The sequence below is a fragment of the Oncorhynchus masou genome, chromosome 4 (genome assembly GCF_036934945.1).
Source record: "Oncorhynchus masou masou isolate Uvic2021 chromosome 4, UVic_Omas_1.1, whole genome shotgun sequence".
Lineage (NCBI taxonomy): Eukaryota > Metazoa > Chordata > Actinopteri > Salmoniformes > Salmonidae > Oncorhynchus > Oncorhynchus masou.
In genome coordinates, this window is record NC_088215.1 from 5,315,918 (window position 1) to 5,341,179 (window position 25,262).

General features: G+C 40.5%; 1 pseudogene; it reads left to right on the plus strand.

Annotated features, from left to right (window-relative positions):
* Positions 1-22,585, plus strand: part of LOC135520310 (spastin-like) — a 39,651-nt pseudogene extending 17,066 nt beyond the window's left edge.
* Positions 22,586-25,262: the final 2,677 nt, after the last annotated feature.

The window sequence follows — 25,262 nt, forward strand, 5'->3', positions numbered from 1 at the left end:
AAAAATGTGTATAATTGTATGAAGTGAGTTACAAAATTGCTAAATCTTCTATCCGCCTCCAAAAAATGAACTTCAAAACATACATTTTTTTCTCTTCGCTGTCATGAGGGAGGCGGTTAAAATGTTTTACTTGCAAGGTGACGCTCAACCTATAGAATGATATTTTGTTGGCTTACTCCAATATTTTTCTGTTGTTCAAGGCTCGAACTACCATGATTCCATTTGGCAAAACCACTTCGGCCATCACCGATGAAGTAGCAGCTCCGCCCTTTTCCAAATAGCCTATATTTTTGTAGTGAATTACTTATAAATGTCGTACTTTTTAGTAGTTCTAATAGGCCTACAGTGTTATTGGATGGTTACTTGGACAGGCTGTATTTGGCTGTTATTGTTGAAAACACTTTATTTCAGATGCAGCAGGGTTAGCTACTTAGCCATGAGAGACTAGGATTCCATAGTGATTTGCCTGTAAATGTCTTAATAAATGTTTTAACAGGCCTACATGTTGTTTGGACATTTGTTTAAGAGAGTCGCTATGTTTAACTCGACTGTGATTGTTGGAAAAACGTATTTCTGATGTATTAGTTGGGCTAGCTAGCATACTTGCTAACCATCAGATACGGTAACTTATGGTTAGCATTTGTTAGCATCTAACTCCTTTTTTTTGTGTGTAATGCAGTTGCTTGGTTACAATGACATTAACATATATTCAGAATTCTATTCATGCAAGCATTATAAGAATATTATTATAACCCAAAAGGAATGTGAAATGCACTTAATTTATGATAAGCTTCATCTGGGCTTGCAGTATGACTAACAAAAAATGCTAAAACATCCTACAGTAGTTCATATACACTGTGTGCAACTTAGACCATAGGATGTTTTGTACAAACATCCTTTGGTCTAAGTTGAACACCCTTTTGCACTCAGAACAGCCTGAATTCGTCCGGGCATGGACTCTACAAGGTGTCAAGTGTTCCACGGGGATCCTGGCCCATGTTGTGTGTCAAGTTGGCTTGATATCCTTTGGGGAAACTGGAAACTGTTGTGTGAACACGGGAAACTGTTGTGTGTGAAACCCAGTAGCGTTGCAGTTCTTGACACAGCCAAACCTGTGCGCCTGGCACTTACTACCATACCCCATTCAAAGGCACTTAAATATTTTGTATTGCCCATTCACCCTCTGAATGGCACACATACACAATCCATGTTTCAATTGTCTCAAGGCCTAAAAATCCTTTAACCTGTATCCTTCCCTTAATCTACACCGATTGAAGTGGATTTAACAACTGACATCAATAAGGGATCAAAGCTTTCATCTAGATTCACCTGGTCAGTCTGTCATTGAAAGAGCAGGTGTTCCTAAAGTTTTGTTCACTCAGTGTATCCTAACAGCATAATAACTGGTTATAAAGTGGTGGAATTGTCATTTAAGTCTTCAAGGCATACCCAATGGTACATGTTCTCAAACTGTTTCTATTCACAGGCGATTTGCAAAACGGGTGTACGTGGCTTTACCAACAGAAGAGGTATGTTAAGAAACCTATTCATTCAATTTATAATTGTAGCCATACAGTAAACAAATCACATTTTCCCCATACAATTTCCCTGCAAAAATGTATATAATTGTGTGTTGTGTATAGACACGGCTAAAACTGGTCAAGAACCTTTTGGAGAAGCACGGAAATCCTCTCGCACATAAAGAACTGTCACAGCTAGCCAGGTAAACTGACTTGGAAACCTACCTAATATGTTATGTACTTTTAGATATCCTTTACCATAATATAAATAAACATTGTACAATAGGTAGTTGATAGAGCATTAGATATAGCGATAGATCATGATATCCATATATCTTTATAATATAACATGTTTTGTTCACTGTAATCCTTTCAAAATGATGGATAAATAAAGAGATTTCAATAGATATATTAATATATAGAGAAGAATAGAGACATAATGTTATATTTTAAATGTTTGCTATCTCTCTATGCTTTCAGAATGACATACAGTCACGTCTAAAATTATATGCAACCTAGATAAAGATGAGCAAAACTATATTATTGTATGCTAATACAATTGCTCAGTGAAAGATTTTCTTTAACAAGTCATTTAAAAATATATAGTTTTCAATAGTCCGGCACCCTCCCCTTGGATAATGGTACTTTATTTAAAAACATTTTTATTTATTCAACTAGACAAGTCAGTTAAAAACAAATTCTTATTTACAATGACAGCCAAACCTGGACGACGCTGGTCCAATTGTGCGCCGCCCTATGGGACTGAGCCTTTTTCTCAAATGTTTTATGAGATTGAAGAACACCAGTGGCAACCCTTCATTCAAGGCAGGTGGGGCTCTTTTGAGCCCCACATTTTTTAGCAATTGTTTTGAAAATATATATTATCCATATATTTTTTGGGGGGGCTTGCCTGTTTTGCATGTTATTTTGGCATTAATACATATCATATATCAGTTTGCAAACAATGTAAAAAAAATATATGTCATTCAGTTAATAAAGCTGCATACATACACACATGGTCACTTTTTTTTGTTTTCTTGGGTAAGGCAGCTCCAAAATGCAGGTATTTCAGCCTAGCTCAGTGCTTCCTGTTGGTGGTGGGGCGAGCCAGCAGAAAATAGGAGCATTGTGCCGTGATTGGCTCAGTGTTCTGTCACTCATGGGGACACTACGCCATCGCCAAGTTCATGTCCTTAGTAAGGGTAGACATCCAAAATTTCAGCCCTTTGGGTCCTGCCGTGGAGTTATTACAAGTGCCCTTCCAAGAAGGCTCAAGGTCACTGGCCACAGATAAAATTATGTAAATCACGTTATATGTACAGTAGCTTTGATTGGATTGATCATGTCAACATCTTAATTTCAAAGTCTTAGCTAGCAGTCATCATCATGAATCAAGTCGACAATCTACTGGCAAATTCTTTTCATATGAAGATAAATAATGAAGAGAAATTATAGATAAAACGTATCAGTGCTCATCGGCCATAAAGATTACACAACAAGTTGGAAATCACAAATTCAACAATCAGTCGTTTGGAAGGAATCAGTGACTAACTGCAAGCATTGCAAAGCAACCACTAACGTTTGCCTGCTATTCAATGGAGTGGCTGTGTGTTATTTTTTGTTTGAGTTCCCATCATAAATCCAGAGAATGCCAGACTTTGATGACAAAGTTTGATGACAAAATTTGCCCACAAAGGACCGCTGCGCCACCTTCACAGGGTGAGTCCAGTAAGTAGTAAGCTGTTAGTAGCCCATGTGCCTCACCCTAAAAATGTGGTATATTTTCAGCTCTTAATTTTACCTACTGTTCTAACTTGGTGGTGCACATGAAGCCTTTAACCAGTTTTAGAGAAATGTAGTCATTGAATATTGTAAGAGCTTTCATTCTGTTTATATGCCCCCTTTGTTTATCCTACGGTTCTGACTTGTCGTACAGTACTGTAAGAACGGCCAATGTTCTGAATTCTGTCACTGTACATTTCAAAAGTGCTGAAAAAATAGTTATACTGACTACGTCCTTCGTCGCTTGCTCATTAATGTCTTAATCAAAATTACGGATTGCCTCTTATCCGCTTGTCGCCCCCTTATGCCATAGTTTGTACATTTCAATTGTCAGTAGAAACCACATGAGGCTGGATGAACAATTTCACTGCCAGACAAGGCTCCGCTGAAAGCCAGGTGTAGCAGTGGTAAGGTGTTAGGCCCCCAACAGCAGAGTCCCAACAGTTTGTGGGCATCATTTGTCAGCGTTATAGTGCAATTAATGTATTGTGTAGTGGCTTTGCTGGGATGCGTCCCACATTTTTTGTTTGTTTTGTTGCCCCACCAAGATTTACATGCTGCTAGAAACCCCCCTGGAGAGCACACACAGAATCTTTCCAGATCCTTGATATCCTTTGGTCTGCGCTTATGGACTGCCTTCTTCAATTCAAGCCACATGTTTTTAATGAGGTTCAAGTCCGGAGACTGAGATGGCCATTGCAAAATAGATTTGTTTGGTCAGTTAACCATTTCATTGTGGATTCTGATGTTGTGCTTGGGGTTATTGTCTTGCTGGAATATCCACTTACGTTGAAGTTTCAGCCTCCTGGCATAGGCAACCAGATTTTTGCCTAAAATGTCCTGGTACTTGCTACAGTTTATGATGACGTTGACCTTAACAAGGACCCCAGGACCAGTGGAAGCAAAACAGCTCCATAACATCCAATATTGACTTTTTAAATAGACAGCCAATTTGTTTTCAGCACATTAACTTCCATGACTGATCAAAACTCATTTTCTCATGGCTCCATCTTGTCACTCTGTAGCAGATATGTGGTGAGCAATATGTTTGGACCATAGAATCGCAATAAAATCACAGTTTTGAATCGCAATACATGTAGAATCATGACAATCGCAATACATATCGTTGGCACCTAATTATTGTGATAATATTGTATCGTGAGGTCCCTGGCAATTCCCAGCCCAAGTAGGTATGAGGTTATTTTTTTCTTCCTTTCTCCTCCTTTCAATACCAAGCTTTATTTTTGTGTTATCTGACTACAGCAAGCGTTCCAATCCAAGTGTCAATGCCGTTTAGCAAACTCCAGGAGTTTACATTAGTTGGTTGCTCTCAATAAAGGCTATTTTCTGGCAACCCTTCCAAAGAGCCTATTGGCATGGAGGTGGCATCTAAGTGTAGATTTGGAGACTTGGTGACCCCAAGAAGTGACCAAGTTCTGTAATTTTCCAACTTTAGCCCTTCAATATTCTTTGCTTCCCAAACTATCTTCCTTACTGTGTGGGGACAAGATACACTTTTTTTCCAATACCAGGCAAGTTTGAAACTTCTTAGTTTTTGTTTTTTAGCTTTTTTTTGTACCCATTGCCTGACTTGATGTTCAACAACCATTTGTCGGTTTTGTTTTGTGAATTTTCACATGGTGACGGATGACAATGGGATTTTACATGCATGTTACCTCATTGTTATACCCTATTGAAACAAGATGCCATGGAAGGACACAATACAGTTGCTTAAAATGAGATTCATTAAAAAAAGTTGAATGTAAATGAAATATAATTTTGTATGATTTTATAAAAATATTTAGGGTTGCCAATCATTTTGACAGCTGTCATATATATATATATTTTATTTATTTATATTCATTAATTAATTAGAGGTCGACTGATTATGATTTTTCAATACCGATACCGATTATTGGAGGACCAAAAAAAAGCCAATACCGATTTAATTGGTCGATTTTGTATTTATTTATTATTTGACTATTTTTTTAAAGTTATTATTATTTTTCAATATATATATTTGTAATAATGATAAATACAACAATACTGAATGAACAGTGAACCCTTTTTATTTTAACTTAATATAATACATAAATAAAATCAATTTAGTCTCAAATAATGAAACATGTTCAATTTGGTTTAAATAATGCAAAAACAAAGTGTTGGAGAAGAAATTAAAAGTGCAATATGTGCCATGTAAAAAAAGCTAACATTTAAGTTCCTTGCTCAGAACATGAGAACATATGAAAGCTGGTGGTTCAATATTCCCAGTTCTTCAATATTCCCAGTTAAGAAGTTTTAGGTTGTAGTTATTATAGAAATTATGACGTGTTGACTATCCCTCTCTACACCATTTGTATTTCATATACTTGTGACTATTGAATGTTCTTATAAGCACTTTAGTATTGCCAGCCTAATCTCGGGAATTGATAGGCTTGAAGTCATAAACAGCGCTGTGCTTCAAGCACTGCTAAGAGCTGCTCGCAAACGCCTTTGATCAATAATATGGTCAAATCCGGAAACTATCATTTCGAAAACAAAACGTTTATTCTTTCAGTGAAATACGGAACCATTCCGTATTTCATCGTACGGGTGGCAACCCTAAGCCTAAATATTGCTGTTCCATTGCACAACCTTCAATGTTATGTCATAATTATGTAAAATTCTGGCAAATTAATTATGGCCTTTGTTAAGAAGAAAGTTCGCAACGAGCCAGGAGACCCAAACTGTTGCACATACCCTGACACTGCTTGCACTGAATGCAAGAGAAGTGACACAATTTCCCAAGTTAATATTGCCTGCTAACATGCATTTATTTTAACTAAATATGCAGGTTAAATAAAATATATATACTTCTGTGTATTGATTTAAAGAAGGGCATTGATGTTTGTTTATGGTAAGGTACATTTGTGCAACGAATGTGCTTTTTTCGCAAATGCTCAAGTTGTTATTTATTTATATTATTTTATACTAAAACAATTGCTCAGATTGTTTAGCAAGATATATATATATGTATGTATATGTGTATATATATGTGTGTGTATATATGTATATGTGTGTGTATATATGTATATGTGTGTGTATATATGTATATGTATGTGTGTGTGTGTGTGTCTAATTTTTAAAAAAGCCATGAGTTTTTTTATTAACTTTTATTGAAAAGTGATGTAAAAACACTAAACAACCTTAATGTAACATCTAGAGACATCACCTTAACCTTTTCATATAATCATTTTTGAATTAGTCATAGGGACCAGGGTTTGAGTTCATAATAGCTGGGGCTGAGTATGCTGACTCTTTGTTAAGGTCCCTGGAAAACCAGACGCGACCAGAGCAGACTGACACGTAAACCGGCTGCGCCATCGTGCATAAATGTATTATTATTATTATTATTATTAATATTATTATTATTATTATTATATATATATTATTATTATTATTATTATTATTATTATTATTATTATAATATTATTATTATTATTATTATATATATATATTATTATTATATATTAAATACATACACATATATTAATATTATATATATATTATTATTATTATATTATTATTATTAAGTTATCCCCCACACCAAACGCGATCATGTCCCCCCCACACCAAACGCGATCACGACACGCAGGTTAAAATATCATAACGCACATTTGTGGCGATTTAGCTAGCCAGCTTGCACTTGCTAGCTAATTTGTCCTATTTAGGTAGCTTGCTGTTGCTAGCAAATTTGTCCTGGGATATAAATATTGAGTTGTTATTTTTCCTGAAATGCAGAAGGTCTTCTACTCCGACAATTAATCCACACAAAACGGTGAACCAAATCATTTCTAGTCATCTCTCCTCCTTCCAGGCTTTTTCTTCTGGACTTAATATTGCGATTGGGAACTTTCATAAATTTGGTGTATTACCGCCACTGACCTCATTCATCTTTCCGTCTTTCATAACCAATGAGATGGCACGTGGGTACCTGCTTCTATAAAACAATGAGGAGATGGGAGAGGCAGGACTTGCAGCGCGATCTGTGTCACAAATAGAACTGACTTCTATTTTAGCCCTTGGCAACGCAGACGCTCGTTGGCGCACGCGAGCAGTGTGTGCAATAATTGAATAATATATTTCTACATTTATTTTGCAATGCTCGCGCACGCGACGTGAGCGGTGTAGTCAGGGTATGAGCATTTGATAGAATTTCCCTCAAGTTATTAGATGCAGAGGATGGGGTGGGAATTGCCCCTTCGCTAAGCCCGCCACAGAATATTTGTGCAACCAATCACAGCGCTCTGTTGGATAACAACCGTCACTAACCAGAATCCAATCCGACCAGGTCACATTTGAAATGCAAGGAAGCCAATGACTGCAGTTGCAAAAACAGAGTTTTCATCAACAAATAAATTGTTTAAATAAATGGTTTAAATGGCTAAATAATTTATCAGTGCACCAGGGTTACTTACGATTGTGATTCCTGAAATGCAGAGCCTGTTGGACTAGTTTTCGAATCCAAAATTATACTTTTGTTCTGTTGTTTTCTAGCTGGTTAGCTGCTGCACAAGCCACCATTGAAAACACTGCTAACGCTAGTTAGCTAGCCAGTTAATTATAACTTGTTATAGCTAGCTATATTATGAATACAGCCTTGAGTCTTCTTGGGTATGAAGCTACAAGCTTGCCACACCTATAGTTGGGGAGTTTATCCCATTCTTCTCTGCAAATCCTCTTAAGCTCTGTCAGGTTGGTTGGGGAGCTTTGCTGCACAGCTATTGGCTGTATGCTTAGGGGCGAAACTTCACCCCAGTCTGAGGTCTTGAGCGCTCTGGAGCAGGTTTTCATTAAGGATTTCTCTGTATTTTCCTCTTCATCTTTTCCTTGATCCTGACTAGTCTGCCAGTCCCTGCTGCTGAAAAACATCCCCACACCATGATGCTGCCACCACCATGCTTAACCTGGCACCATTGCTACGGTGATCTCCAGACGTGACGCTTGGCATTCAGGCCAGAGAATCTTGTTTCTCACTACTGTCAGAGAGTCCTTTTAAGTGCCTTTTGGCAAACTCCAAGCTGGCTGGCATGTGCCTTTTACTGAGGTGTGGCTTCCGTCTGGCCACCATAAAAGCCTGATTGGTGGAGTGCAGACGCTGGACCTGTATGTGCGCTGGAACAAGGACTATGGGGACACCACTGGTGTATGAGACGAGAGGGGACACAGTCTCTGTCCTAACCCTGAACCTCCATTGAGACAGTGGATTGTTCAAAACACTTTTCAGAGGTATTTTCGTTATTGTTTTACTTTTAACTCTAAGGACTGTTCAAATAAACTATTTATTGTGTGTTATGATACAGCTGTTGTCTTCCAAACTATTATAGTCAGTGATTTTATAAATAAATACGTATACATATCCTTAAATTTGAAATTATTAATTAAACGGTACATTGAGACAAGGCACATGTACAGTGCATTTAGAAAGTATTCAGACCCCTTTTTCCATATTTTATGTTACTGCCTTATTTTAATTTTTTAAATTCCCTTATCAGTCTAAACACAATACCCCATTATGACAAAGTGTAAACAGGTGTTTACAAATTTATAAAAAATAAAGTAAAAATATAACATTTACATAAGTATTCAGACCCTTTTACTCAGTACTTTTTTGAAGCACCTTTGGCAGCGATTACAGCCTTGTCTTCTTTGCTAAGACGCTACAAGCTTGGCACACCTGAGTCGTTGTCCTGTTGGAAGGTGAACCATCGACCCAGTCTGATGCCAGGTTTCCTCTAGACGTGACGCTTGGCATTCATGCCAAACAGTTCAATCTTGGTTTCATCAGACCAGAGCATCTTGTTTCTTGAGTGTCCTTTAGGTGCCTTTTGGCAAACTCCAAGTGGGCAGTCATGTGCCTTTTTACTGAGGAGTGGCTGCAGTCTGGCCACTACCGTAAAGGCCTGATTGGTGGAGTGCTGCAGAGAGGGTTTTCCTTCTGGAAGGTTCTCCAGTCTCCACAGAGGAACTCTGGAGCTTTTTCAGAGTGACCATCAGGTTCTTGGTCACCTCCCTGACCAAGGCCCTTCTCCCATGATTTGCTCAGTTTGACCTGCCAGCCAGCTCTAGGAAGAGTCTTGGTGGTTCCAAACTTCTTCCATTTAAGAATGATGGAGGCCACTGTGTTCTTGGGGTCCTTCAATGCTGCAAATATTTATTTGGTACCCTTCCCCAGATCTGTGCCTCGATACAATCCTGTCTTGGCGCTCTACAAACAATTCCTTTGACCTCATGGCTTGGTTTTTGCTCTGACATGCAATGTTAACTGTGGGACCTTATACAGTAGACAGGTGTGTTCTTTCCCAAATCATAATTTCCAATGAATTGAATTTACCACAGGTGGACTCCAATCAAGTTGTAGAAACATCTCAAGGGTGATCAATGGAAACAGGACGCACCTGAGCTCAATGTCGAATCTCAAAGGGTCTGAATACTTATGTAAGTAAGGGAAATCTGTATTTATTTTTAATCTGTTTTTGCTTTGTCATAGGGTATTGTGTGTAGATTGAAGAAAAAAAATATATTTTATCCATTTTAGAATGAGGCTGTAATTGAACAAAATGTGGGAAAAGTCAAGGGGTCTGAATACTTTAGAATGCACTGTACATAAGTATCCCATTGTACATAACGTTTGTGTGTAACATCCCTCCAACAAGAGAGGCCTTAGTCGTGTGCATGGTAGCATGGATCTGTGCCTTTGTTTTTCACAACAAAATGGTGCTTCTTCCCTTTTCTTTAGCGACAGCAGTCCTTATATAAAAAAAAATAGTTTTGAAACTGCAGTCGACTGGTATTTTGGACAAAATAATTGCTGAATTAACTGCAGTGTACTGCTGTTATTCTGCACTCTTAACTGTAGTTACACTGCAAAATTACTGCAGTAAAAATAGTGTTATTTTTGGACGCAGTATTTGCAGCATACTGCAGTTCTACTGCACTCTAACAACAATTATTGTTTCTTAAGGGAGGGTTTTTAAAATGGACACTGCCTTTTTTGACTGAGATGCATTGGAATACTGTGCCAATATGCTTGACATCAAGGCTCCAATTCAATCAATGACAGATAGGGACACCACAATGTGACTTCTCTCAGAATGTTAACACTGTTATAGGTGTGGTTTGGCATCAATATAGAACAATGTCTGTGAAAACAGCTCATTGTGGTGTTGTTTTTAAACTTGATTCACACTTCCAATATAGCATAAGCATTCTGAATTAATCCCCAATGCAGTTTAACTTAATCTGCAACTGATTTAAAAGGGGTCTTGTGTTTCCTTTGGGTAAACCAGCTTAACCTGTTTTGAATATTATCCCACTGGACCACACTGGTTGACTCAATTGTTTCCACGTCATTTATATGAAATGACATTGAAACAACAGCGTGTAATAGACATTGAATTTATGTCTGTGCCCAGTGGGATATGTTTACGATGTCAAACGTAAATCATGGCTTTTGTAATGCATTTGTGTAGAATATGAAAAGGCACTAGCTTCTCAGTAAAATAAAAAGTACTTATTGTGTCATATGTTGCAACCAGTTGCTAGGCTAACTTTTTTTTGGTTGTTCAGCTTGATAGTTATGAGGCAGCACACCACTGCATTAGTTGTTGCTTGTTTACACAAATATTTGATTGTTACATTTGGATTTCATGGTTTGAAGTAAATCGCCTATTCCCCTCAATCAACTCTGGACCTCGAAGCCAGTTCCACTGCTTTTTTTCATTGTCCCCCTCTAATCAGGGACTGATTTAGACCTGGGACACCAGGTGTGTACAATGACTTATCAAGTAGAACAGAAAAGCAGCAGGATCTGGACCTTGAAGGGTAAGAGTTGAATGCCCCTGCCCTACTCATTGAACGTAATGCTGTTGTCCCACTCCAAACCAAAAGGGGACAGCAAAAGTTAGACGGTGTACGATAGACTATTGCTTATTAATTCAAGGTAATGTTTTGCAGACATCTGCCCTGTACATTCTCAGGTTGTACAACTGATGTAGCTTACAACAAATTTGACATGATTATGTAAAAAAAGGGTGTGCAGACAAACTCATAAAACATTTTTTATTATAACTAACCTTGTCAAATGTGTTGTACAACCTGAGTGTTTACAGGCCAATTGTGACTTAGAGTGATTTGGGTTTCCATACTCTCAAAGTCTTAAAAAATAAGATTAGGACCTACAGGACATACAGGACTCATATTCAGAAATGCTTCATTCACAGCAATGCTTTACACGTCTGCCACGCTGATCCTCAACACTGGGACCCCTCATGAGTGTGTACATAGTCCCCTCCTGTACTCCCTGTTCACCCATGACTGCGTGGCCAAACACGAATCCAACACCATCATTGAGTTTGCTGATGGCACAACAGTGGTAGGCCTGATCACCGACAACGACGAGACAGCCTCAATGTGAGCAAGACAAAGGAGTTGATCGTGGACTACAGGAAAATGCGGGCCGAGCAGTCCCCCATTAATCGATGGGGCTGTAGTGGAGCGGTGTCTACATCACCAACGAACTATCATGATCCAAACACACCAAGACAGTCTCCCCCCAGGAGACTGAAAAGATTTGGCATGGGTCTCCAGATCCTCAAATGTCTTCAGCTGCATCATTGAGAGCATCCTGACCGGTTGCATCACTGCCTGGTATGGTAACTGACCGTAAGGCACTACAGAGGGTAGTACGTACGGCCCAGTACATTACTGGGGCCAAGCTTCCTGCCATCCAGGACCTATATAATAGGCGGTGTCAGAGGAAAGCCCATAAACTTGTCAGAGACTCCAGTCACCTTAGTCATAGACTGTTTTCTCTGCTACCACACGGCATGTGCGCATGTGACAGTTTGTGTGTTTTGTTTGCCCTGTCTTCAGTATATTCACCATTAACACTACCCCCTGCCCCCCTTTTTGTTTTTTAAGGTGAATGGCAAATTCCTCTATTGTGGTTAATCCTTATTGTGGCTAGCTTCACACGTGTGTTATTTAGACAACAAAAACAGCCTGGATCAAATGTGAGAAATATTGTGCCTGTTGCTTTAACTGTTTCAAGGCAGCTTCCTTAAAGACAGGGCATCCCTGTCAACATAAGGATGGGACTATTTAATGTTAGATCACTCTAATAAAACCTATTTCAGAGCACAATCTAGAACTGTGTGTTTCTAACTGAAACTTGTCTTATTGAAGCTTCACCGAACTATAGCTTTTTTTAAATTCTTTGAGACAAGGGAGAGAAAAAAAAGGTGGAGGGACAGTCACTATTTTTCAAATGCTCTAAATGGCAGGGACATCTGTCGGTCACCTCAGTTACTTAAAACATCATGCTGTATTGTTAAAATGACAATTATGTGTGCTTGTCGAAACCCTCTATAGACCACGAAAGCCATGTCCCACTTTGCTTAGCTGATTTCTCAGAATTTCTGTTTATCATTCATCCAAATTATAACAAAATTGTGATCTCAGGTGATTTCAATTTACATACAGTGCATCAAAAAGGAGGACCAAGGCACTCTTCATATAATTTATTAAAATGCCTTTTACTATGGCATGTTCAATAGAAAAAAAGTTGTTTTTTTTAACTGACGCATTTCGGCTGCATGGCCTTCGCCAGGGAGTACAAAAAAAGGAATACAAGGTCCTTTTTTTAACAGCTTTTCAATTAGCCCTAATTGGAAGAGGGAGTGGTTACACAATTGATTGGACACACTAAGTAAGCAATACTATACACATTAAAACGTGAAATACTGTAGCAATGTTATCATAAAAATACAATTCCAAACTAGAAGTATCAGAACACTAAAAGGTAGTTCTAACCTTAAATATGACTGGGCGAAGTGTCAATAATAAGAAATGTATATATTCCGTAGTACACTAGAACACAGCAAAACAGGAACCACAGTCTAACCATAGCTGAGGCCAATTGAGCAAAATGTCCACTAGATGACAGCAAATGGACCCATCACGACCCTACAGGAAGGGTGAGAAATCCATATCTCCATTTAAACCAGGGTATTTAGTGGCCTGTAGTTTGTAAATCCATATCTACATTTAAACCAGGGTATTTAGTGGCCTGTAGTTTGTAAATCCAAAAACTTTCCCCATGGGTTAACTGTTTAAGATGGTCCCCTTTTCTATTAGAGGCCGGAATATGATCAATACCCATAGCTTGTAGGGAAATGTGGAAATGTCTGCTCTATCCAAAATGACAACGAATTGTTTGCAGCATTACCGCAAACACGGAGGAGGCAAGTGGAACGTGGAGAAGGTAAGGAATTTATTTGTCGGCCCAGCATTAAAGAGCAAAATTGGCTAAATACATTTTTTTTTTACAAATAAAAGTATACCTGTTTAATTTAAGGACCAAAAAATTCACAGCTGCACCATAAAGGTTGCAAAATAGTTGGGAGATTTTCGATGTACCGATTCCATGGCACATGGTTTATGAACTGATACACAAAATGATGACAGATTCAAAATGTAGAGTTTTTCTATTTAAATTATTACACAAAATTCTTGCAACGATTATAATGTTATAGATGGGGGATACAACCATCCCAACTCTGCACATTGTGCTGCGAAGAGATCATTAGATCACTTGTTGTGGTAATGCCCATATGCAGCTTGTTTTTGGTCGCAGGCACAGGAAAGGCTGAAAAATTGCGACATTTACTTGCAACTAACTCTGCAAATAGCACTGCTGTGTGATTGGAAAAGTCAACCAATCGATCAATCATATAATAATACTCTGAGAATATAAAGGTTTTTGAAACATCACAGCACAATGGAAAAATATGGATGGCAGCTAGAAATTATTTTCTTTCAAATGGTACGAAATAAAAGTATAAGAATATGCATATCCTTGCTTCAGGTCCTGAGCTACAGGCAGTTAGATTTGGGTGTATCATATTACTTGAGAGAAAAAGTTTTAAAAAAGGATCCGATCCTTTGAAACAACTCTAAATGTATTTTATATTTGAGATTCTTCAAAGTAGCCACCCTTTGCCTTGATGACAGCTTGGCACACTCTTGGCATAAAAACATTAAGCCATAGTCTCTTCCTCCTTTTAGCCCCGAAAGGGCCCAGAACTCTGCAGGCTATCGAGCTTTGCAAGGAGCCTGAAAATGGCCCCCAGCTCACACTTTATTTTTAGCTTTGTCCCAAACAAATTATTAACAGATGTTGAATCAGAGGAATAGGTCAAAAATACCTAATACTGTTCATTCTTGGGGTTGATAAAGTTGTTCAACATACTCTAATTCCTACATCTTTATATCACACAAGGACAAGTAATCTTAGCAACCATAAATAGTACAGATTGTGGCTTAAACTTTGTTGGAGAGCGACAACAAAGACAAGCCATGTCAGGATATGTATGTTCACGGACCTCTCAGATTCAGTAAACAGTTTAATTGCTGACCCGAGCCAAGTTCTGTTACTCTTTCTCTGCCAAGTAGATACAAAGCCATGGGAATTGTTTTCTTGTTAAGTGAGTGTATGTCTATATGGGATGAGTCTCACAGAGTCGTTAACATCCATTCACAGCTATAAAAACTGAAATGTAATGCATTTACAAAAAGGTTGAATTTATTAATAAAAAATTACATTTGAATGGTACTTCAAAAGAAACATCTTGCGTCCTTAAAACACAAAACTAAAGAAGAGCAAATAAGATCTGGTACACAGTGCTGAAGGAACTTCTGTGGCGTGTGTGTGTTTAAGAAATGAGCTGAAATGTATCAGGACACAATCCTAGAGATGTATAACACCTGCCAAGATTTCAAATGAACACTTTTTACAAAAGCAAAGACTGGGACTACTCAGTGTGCAACTTGGTAGATGATGATACAATAGGCGATGAAGAAGAAGAGCAGCCCGAGGATTACCAAAGTCAGAGTCACAGTATTAAAGCAGCATGCAGTCTTCCCGTGTTTTCTTGCTCCCTCCAAGTCTCCAACCATCTTCCTATCCCTGGACTGGAAGACAAAATGTAGAATCATTTATATTATAGAATCCTTCTTGTGTTGCTGATTGTGTTTATGTAGCTATGCACATTAGTTAACAACATGCACACATGACATTTCACACTAATGAGATGACCTCAGTAATGAATTACCCTCTTAGTGGTTTAATACTCCATAAAATACTTATTTTGGAGTAAAGATCTATGAGCCTATAGATGAAGTACAGGCTACACATTTTTTATAACAGTGTGATAACAAGAAAACGAAACGCAAATGTAGATACTTGTTATGCTGTCCTCCTTCCATAGTTCAAAGTTGGTCACCTATATAATAACTTGCTCAACTTCAAAATCCAGACAATACAAGCACCAACACCAGACATTGCTATAAAAATCTTTATAAGGAGAATTCCAACTCACCTTTATGGAGAAATACACCGCTAACATTCCGAGACAGAATGGGTTGCCGTACACAAGGCTGCAAAGTGACCAGATAATGTGATCCCTGGGCTGAGGTACAACGGGCCGTGGCTGTCCCACGTCGACGGTATGTTGGAACTTGGGCACTCCATGAGTGTCTTCAAGATGCATGTACTTATTTCCTTTCATTGGGACACACTCTGGCTGGTACGGTGGTGATTGATCCATGGCAAGCGGATATAGCTACTTATTTAGCCTCATGTTAAAAAATAATCAAAGCTTCTAGTGCAAATGAGAAAGTGAGACCCAAAGAGACATTTCTTTTGTGAGGTGAGGTGGAGGGTTTATAAGAGGAGTGGGTGGTGAACGATGGCGTCATTAGCACTGTTTCCAGTAAATGTGTATGTTTTGATTTCTGGAGGTCCTCCCCCCTCTCTTGCACAATAGCAGGTTTGTCAAACTTTTTGTGCTGCTTTTGGGAGTGTAAACCCAAAGATATTTCACTGGACCTCCTGTCATTACCATATTTGGTCATGAGAAAACGTTATGAACGGATGCTTCAGCATTATAACCCCTGTGACATGTCTGGGTTACCACTTCTGTCTGTGGTATACCAGTCTGTCCATCCTGCCCTCTTACTGGTTAGAATGTCTGCCAAGTTTCACCTAGTTCCATCTTCTCACACTACCCGGGACTAGACTTCCTCTCACCAACATATGTTCTTGATGTGTCTGGGTTACCACTTCTGTCTGTGGTACAGTGCAAATGGGAAGTATTCAGACCCCTTGACTTTTTTTGTTGTTGTTATGTTACAGCCTTATTCTAAAATTGATTACATAAAAAAATGGCTTCATCAATCTACACACAATACCCCATAATGACAAAGTGAAAACAGTGTTTTAGAAATGCTTGCAAATGTATACAAATTTAAAAAACTGAAATACCTCATTTACATAAGTATTCAGACCCTTTGCTACGAGACTCGAAATTGAGATCAGGTGCAACCTTTTTCCATTGACCATTCTTGAGATGCTTCTACAAGTTGATTGGAGAACACCTGTGGTAAAATCAATAGATTAGACACGATTTTGAGTGATAAAAAGCAGTTGCTTCGCGAGCCTGAAAATGCGTGAACTAAGTGACTGATAGTTGGTGTTCAGCAGTCATAAAAGTCATTATTTACTTTGAAATCACTACTCAAATTGTGATTTTGTCAGACAACATAGGCAGCAGCTCTACAGAGATGAGATGACTTGTAATGAAATAATAAAGTAATAAAATAAAACAAATATTTAAAGTCATGTTAATTAATAGAGTTGAAGTCGAAAGTTTACATACACCTTAGCCAAATACATTTATACTCAGTTTTTCACAATTCCTGACATTTAATCCTAGTAACAATTCCCTGCCTTAGGTCAGTTGGGATCACCTGTAACTGATCTCGTCCTCCTCTTCTGAGGAGGAGTAGCGAGAAGGATCGGAGGACCAATGCGTAGCGTGGTAAGTGTCCATAATGTTTAATCAAAACACAACAGAACACTGGAACAAAACAATAAACGTGAATAAACGAAACAGTCCCGTGTGGCAACAAGCACTGACACGGAAGACAAACACCCACAACTCAAAAGTGAAACCAGGCTACCTAAGTATGATTCTCAATCAGGGACAACGATTGACAGCTGCCTCTGATTGAGAACCATACTAGGCCTAGTATGGAACACAAAATCCCAAATGATAGAAAAACGAACATAGACAACCCACCCAACTCACGCCCTGACGATACTAGAACAAAGATATAATAACAGAACTAAGGCCAGAACGTGATAGTACCCCCCCCAAAAGGTGCGGACTCTGGCCGCAAAACCTGAACCTATAGGGGACGGTCTGGGTGGGTGCCTGTCCGCGGTGGCGGCTCTGGCGAGGGACGTGGACCCCCCCTTCATCATAGTCCTTGTCCACCTCTTAGCCCGCCTCCGTGGCCTCTTTAGAGCGGCGACCCTCGCCGCCGACCTCGGACTGGGGACCCTAGCCACGAGTCCCGAATGGACGGGAGATTCCGGCAGCACCGGACAGGCGGGAGACTCCAGCAGCTCCGGAGTGAAGGGCGATTCTAGTAGCTGCTGGCTGACGGATGGCTCTGGCAGCTGCTGGCTGACGGATGGCTCTGGCAGCTGCTGGCTGACAGACGGCTCTGGCAGCTCCTGGCTGACTGACGGCTCTGGCAGCTCAGGACAGACTGGAGACTCTGGCAGCTCAGGACAGACTGGAGTCTCTGGCAGCTCAGGACAGACTGGAGACTCTGGCAGCTCAGGACAGACTGGAGACTCTGGCAGCTCAGGACAGATGTGAGACTCTGGCAGCTCAGGACAGACCGGAGACTCTGGCAGCTCAGGACAGACCGGAGACTCTGGCAGCTCAGGACAGACCGGAGACTCTGGCAGCTCAGGACAGACCGGAGACTCTGGCAGCTCAGGACAGACTGGAGACTCTGGCAGCGCTGGGCAGGAGGAACGCTCTGGCAGTGCTGGACAGGCGGGAGCACCTGTAGGGAGAAGACTGAGAGACAGCCTGGTGCGTGGAGGTGGCACCGGATAGACCGGACCGTGAAGGCGCACTGGAGCTCTTGAGCACCGAGCCTGCCCAACCTTACCTGGTTGAATGCTCACCGTACCCAGGCCAGTGCGGCGAAGTGGAATAGCCCGCACTGGGCTGGGCTGGCGAACCGGGGATACCATGCCTAAGGCTGGTGCCATGTACACCCTGGCCTGAGGAGATTCACTGGAGACCAAATGCGCTGAGCCGGCTTCATGGCACCTGGCTCGATGCCCGCTCTAGCCCGGCCGATACGAGGCGCTGCAATGTACCGCACCGGGCTAAGCACGCGTACAAGGGACACCGGGCTAAGCACGCGTACAGGGGACACCGGGCTAAGCACGCGTACAGGAGACACCGTGCGCTCCAACGCATAACACGGTGCCTGCCCGGTCCCTCTGGCTCTCCGGTAAGCACGGAAAGTTGGCGTAGGTCTCCTACCTGACCCCGCCACATTCCCCGTGCCACCCCCCCAAGAAAGTTTTGGGGCTGCCTCTCGGGCTTCCAGCCGCGCTGCCGTGCTGCCTCCTCATAACGCCGCCTCTCGACTTTTGCTGCCTCTAGCCCTGCCTTGGAGCGGCAATATTCTCCCGGCTGTGCCCATGGTCCCTTGCCGTCCAGAATCTCCTCCCATGTCCAGGAGTCCTGCGATCGCTGCTGCTGCTGCCCATTACCACGCTGGTTGGTCCTTTGGTGGTGGGTGTTTCTGTAACGGATCTCATCCTCCTCTTCTGACGAGGAGTAGCGAGAAGGATCGGAGGACCAATGCGCAGTGTGGTAAGTGTCCATAATGTTTAATCAAAACACAACAGAACACTGGAACAAAACAATAAACGTGAATAAACGAAACAGTCCCGTGTGGCAACAAGCACTGACACGGAAGACAAACACCCACAACTCAAAAGTGAAACCAGGCTACCTAAGTATGATTCTCAATCAGGGAATCATGCTCCAAGTAGATGTCCTAACTGATTTGCCAAAACTATAGTTTTGTTGCCAAGAAATTTGTGGAGTGGTAGAAAAACGAGTTTTAATGACTCCAACCTAAGTGTATGTAAACTTGCGACTTCAGCTGTAAGTAATAAGCAGTAATGGGCAGTCACTACCATCATGGGACTTCTATTGTTTTATTCTATTCGGTGTCATTTAATTACATTAAATGCATAGTGCATTTAATGTAATTTTTTAAATAATTCATAATAAATAAACATGACTATTTTTGACACAAATACCAGTCTATCCCTGCCCTCTATCTACCATTCATAGTGACAATAGTAGTAAGTGGATCATTTGTCCAGTTTTGCAATAGTCTAACTAGCAATCACAGGGTAACATGGGGTAAGACGCCCCCCCCCATAAGATCAATGTCTAATTGCTGACACCAAATAGCAAAGGTGGATGATGGTGATTCTTAGGGTAACAAACTATAAAGGAAATAAATGGCTACAGACTAACAGACTTAACAGACTTGTAGTTATTTAATACAATAGATTTTTTTTAGCAAAGGGGCATTTTGCCCACCTAGGTGCCGCTTCATAAAACTATAAAAGCCAGTCTATGCCTGCCAAATGCCTTCCTCTCCGCTAGGTCAAAGGTACATTTTCGCATCACATGATGTAAGTCCAAAAAGGGCTCTTTACATTTTTGGGATATGACTCACTAGGTCACATTTGAAAGAGCAAGTGAAGACTGGTAACCCACCCAAATGACCGTGGCCTGGGGTTTTGACCTGCTTGTCTTGGTGGCGCCTCAGGGTTTTGTGTGGTACATTATGTCATGCCCTGATCTGTTTCACCTGTCCCTGTGATTGTCTCCACCCCCTCCAGGTGTCGCTTATTTTCGGCAGTGTATTTATCCCTGTGTTTCCTGTCTCTCTGTGCCAGTTCGTCTTGTATGTTTAGTCAAGTCAACCAGTGTGTCCACCCCCCCGTACCCCTTCTCTATTCACTTTTGCTAGTCTTCCCAGTTTTGACCCCTGCCTGACTCCGGAATACTTCCCACCTGCCTGGTCATCCTGCCTGCCCTGATCTTGAATCTGCCTGCCCTTCGGTACATATTGGACTCTGAACTGGTTTTGACCTTTCGCCTGTACACAACCATTGTGTTGCCTACCCCTTTTTGGATGAATCAATATTGTAAGACTCCAACCATTTGTGTCCTGTCTTTGCATCTGGGTCTCACCTTGTGCTTGATACATTAACATCACGGGTATCTACCTTAATGCCCTGGCAATTTTCAATAGCATTCAGGGCACAGCGAAGTGCATCTTTGCCATAGCCACCACAATCATATATTTTCATGGAAACTCATATCATAACACCTTTTTAAGGTGTTTTATGAACAGTTGAGGACTGACCCCTAACCCCTATTATGACCCTAACCTAACCCTAAACCCTATTCTAATCCTAACCCTGGTCCCTAATCGAACCCCTTTTTTTATTTATATTTTTTTTTATTATGAACACAAATACAAAAAAACAGAAACATACAAACAAGAGTACATAAACCTAACAGACAGGGTTGTTACATATCAATATTCTTTTTCAATTTGTTAAATACTTTTATGGTGCGTATTGCTTTTTTTTTTACATTTACTGATCATTTCAAAATAATATTTCAATTCTATCTTTGTCACACCCTGACCATAGTTTGCTTTGTATGTTCTATGTTTTGTTTGGTCAGGGTGTGATCTGAGTGGGCATTCTATGTTGGATGTCTTGTTTTTCTGTTTCTGTGGTTGGGCCTGATATGGTTCTCAATCAGAGGCAGGTGTTATTCATTGTCTCTGATTGGGAGCCATATTTAGGTAGCCTGTTTTGTGTTGGGTTTTTGTGGGTGATTGTTCCTGTCTTAGTGTTTGTTACACAAGATAGGGCTGTTTTCGGTTTTTCACATTTCTTGTTTTGTATATTGTTCATTTATCATCTTCATTAAAGATGTATCACAATAACCACGCTGCGTTTTGGTCCGCCTTTCCTTCAACAGAAGAATCCCGTGACAATCTTAATTAATTGTGAAGATAGGTTTGTTCTCCACCCACTTAATTTATGGACAAAAAATCTTACATGAAAGATAAACAAATGAACAATGAAAGTTAAATCAGGCTGCAAATCATTTGGAGTCTTTCAAATTAACATTAATAGATGTTTCTTTTAAAATAACATCTTCTAACTCACGCCAAAAACTTCTGACATAAGAACAGTCTCAAAATAAATGGTCAAGAGTCTCTGGGTCACAACCACAAAATACACATTTGTTATCAATAGCTATTTTAAATCTGTGTATAATAAAGGTCTTTTCAGGGTAGATTCTATGAATGAGTTTGTATGATACTTCTTTCGCCTTATTAGATATACAATATTTACCAGATAACAACAAAACCTTGTTCTTGTTCACTTGTCCTAGAGCTGCATTCCAGTACATTTTAGCAGAGTGAATAGTAACATATTGACATAGTTTCCTAATATACATGCTATTACATTTATAGTTTAAAATGTCAATTCCTCCTAATTGTATTGAGGCTACAAAACCTCAACAATTTTTGGAGTCCTCCTAAAAGAAGAATAGCACCTTTAGGGATCGCTCTAACAACAATTTGATACTCCTCAGGAGTGAATGTAACATTGCGTGTTCTAATAAATTCTGGATAATCAAATATTCAATAATTATTTATCATTATTCAATAATAATTTTTCAATAATAATACATTCTGGATAATCATATATTCAATAATTATCCATCATTATTCAATAATTGTTTAAACCAAATAATGTTGTTGTCAAACCAGTTCTGGAAAAACAAAGACTTGTTTTTGTATTTGATGTCTTTATTATTCTGGATTGTATACCTATTTGGGGAAAAATTGTGTTTGTACATGAAGTTAGAAGTACTTGTTTATGAAAGTTTGCAAGCTTAATAGGGATTTTACCCATATCAAAGTTGCATTTGAGTAAGAATTCTAGACCACCAATCTGTTGGAAAATTAAATTAGGGATGATATTCCAAATGCAATCCTTATCCTCTGGCAGCTCCGGACAGGAGGGCGACTCTGGCAGCTCCGGACTGGAGGGCGACTCTGGCAGCTCCGGACAGGGGGGTGAATCTGGCAGCTCCGGACAGGAGGGCGACTCTGGCAGCTCCGGACAGGCTGCAGGCACAGGACTCACCAGGCTGGGGACAAACACAGGAGACCTGGCTCTGGGAGCAGGCAAAGGATTCACCAGGCTGTGGAGACCTACTGGAGGCCTGGTCCGTGGAGGAGGCACAGGATAGACCGGACCATGGAGGCACACTGGAAGTCTCGAGCTAAGAGCCTGCACAGCCAGTCCTGGCTGGATGGTGACTTTGGCCCGGGACGTGCGGGGCGCAGGCCAGGACGCAATGGGCTGTGCAGACGCACTGGAGACACAGTGCGCAGAGCCGGCGTAAGATATCCTGGCCCGAGGAGACGTACTGGAGGTCTGGAGAGCAGGGCTGGCACAAGACGTGCAGGGCTGGGGAGGAGCACAGGAGACCTGGTGCGTGGGACTGGCAGTCTTCAACAGACGGCTAGCACGCACCTCAGGACGAGTATGGAGAGCTGACTCAGGTGACATCAAATCGAGGACACGCTCTGTCGGGCGGATGTCGTCCCTCATTCACCAACACAGCAACTCTCTCATTACTCTCTCCTCCAATCTCCCCATCAACTCCTTCACTGTCTCTGCCTCGCTCCCTTCGCTCACCTCCAATTTCATCCCGACTGGCTCTGGTTCCATCCTCAGCTCCTTACGGTAAGCACGGGGACTTGGCTCAGGTCTGAATCCTGACTCCGCCACACTCCCCATGTGACCCCAATTTTTTGGGGCTGTCTCTTCTGTCTGCTTCATTGCTGTGACTCCTGGTAGCAAAGTTGTTCCTCCTCGCTACTTCAGCCTGTTTCCATGGCAGGTTCTTGTCCCCTGCCATCACCTTCTCCCATATCCACGATGTCCTCCATTCTCTCTTCTCCCGGGCCCAGGATCCCTGCTCCTCCTGGCCACGCAGCTTGGTCCTTTGGTGGTGGGTAGTTCTGTAACAGATGTTGGAAGGAGAGGACCAAGTTGCAGCGTGGTACATGTTCATGCTTTTATTAGAACTGAACACTGAAATAACAAAAATAACAAAGAGAATGAACAAAAACCGAAACAGTCCTGTCAGGTGCAGAAAGACACAAAACAGAAAATAGAAAAGGGATCGGTGGCAGCTAGTAGACCGGTGACGATGACCGCCGAGCACCGCCCGAAGAGGAGCCAAAATAGTTTTGTATCCATTTAAACTTAAATATTATTTTAGAGGTTTTAAAATCCAGAGTATTCAACCCTCCCTCATCTTGGGTGCTACATATTACCGCTTTTCTTAAATAATGAGGTTTATTCCTCCATATGAAGTTAAATAATTTAGTATCAACCATTTTAGTTACTGACAGAGGAACATCCAAGGCAAGGGAGGTATAAACTAATCTGGACATACCTTCACATTTTGATAAAAGTACACATCCAGATAAAGAAAGCTATTTTAATAACCAGGAGTTGAATCTCTTTCCAATTTTCTCTACAATAGGAGAGAAATTTAAGTTGGCCCTTTCTTTCTGATCTTTGCTAACTGTAATACCAAGATATGTGATCACATCTTTTACAGGGATATTACATACCAGGTTAAAGTCACATCTTTTCAAAGCAAATAATTCACATTTCCTAATATTCAAAGATAAACCTTATTGTTGAAGCGAGGCGTTCACCTCAGGGAACTCCACCTCCCCCCGTTCAGCTGAAACGGTGGCGCAGGGAATGCAAAAATATTCTTAGAAATATTTAACCTCCACACATTAACAAGTCCAATAGCTCAAATGAAAGATAAACACTGTGTTCATCTACTCAGCATGTCAGATTTTTTAATTGTTTTACGGCGAAAACATAGCACATATTTATGTTAGACCACCACCAAAACAAAGACATAAGGCAGCCATTTTGTACCACAAATGATAAAATGACAAAAAGCAGGATTAAAAAAATAATAATTCACTAACCTCTTGAAAATCTTCATCAGATGACAGTCATATGACATGTTACACAGTACATTTATGTTTTGTTCGATAATATGCATTTTATATCCATAAATCTCGGTTTACATTGACGCCATGTTCAGAAAATTCTCCAAAATGTCCGGAGAAATTATAGAAAGCTACGCCAGATAACAGAAATACTCATAAACTTTGACTAAAGATACATGTTCTACATATAATTAAAAAGATACACCGGTTCTTAATGCAACCGCTATGTCACATTTTTTTTAACGTTACGGAATTAGCCTACCATGCAATAACCTGAGACAGCGCTCAGACGTAACAATATTTCTCCACTATGTTGGAGTCAACAGAAATACAAAATTACAACATAAATATTCCCTTACCTTTGATGGTCTTCGATCAGAATGTAGTGGAAGGAGTCATACTTACCCAAAACAGCGTTTGGTTTCAAGTCGTGTGTCTTTGTGTTAGCAAATGCGACAAATTCCAGCTGAAATGCATCCAAAATTACTTCTGGTCTCGAGGGGTTGCGCATCAAAACTTCAAAATTACATATTATATGTCGACTAAACTGGTCAAACTAAGTGCAGAATCAAGCTTTAGGATGTTATTAACGTACAAAACAATTGGTGATTCGACCGGACAAAAACAACTCATCTCAGACAATCTGGAACGAAGGAATGACTGTGTACAATTCGCGCCAGAGCGCGCATCTATTTTCTCACGACACCCAGTATTTAGCCTGCCAAAGGGTTAAAGCTCGTGGGATTTGCACAATTACATGCTCTACTGATAGAAGACATCTCGCGGAAGACATAGAAACTGATCCCAGATCCATAGCTGGTTGGGAAGGGTGGGGGCGATGACATCAAAGTTGGCCCAACTTTCCTGATGAGAAAAATA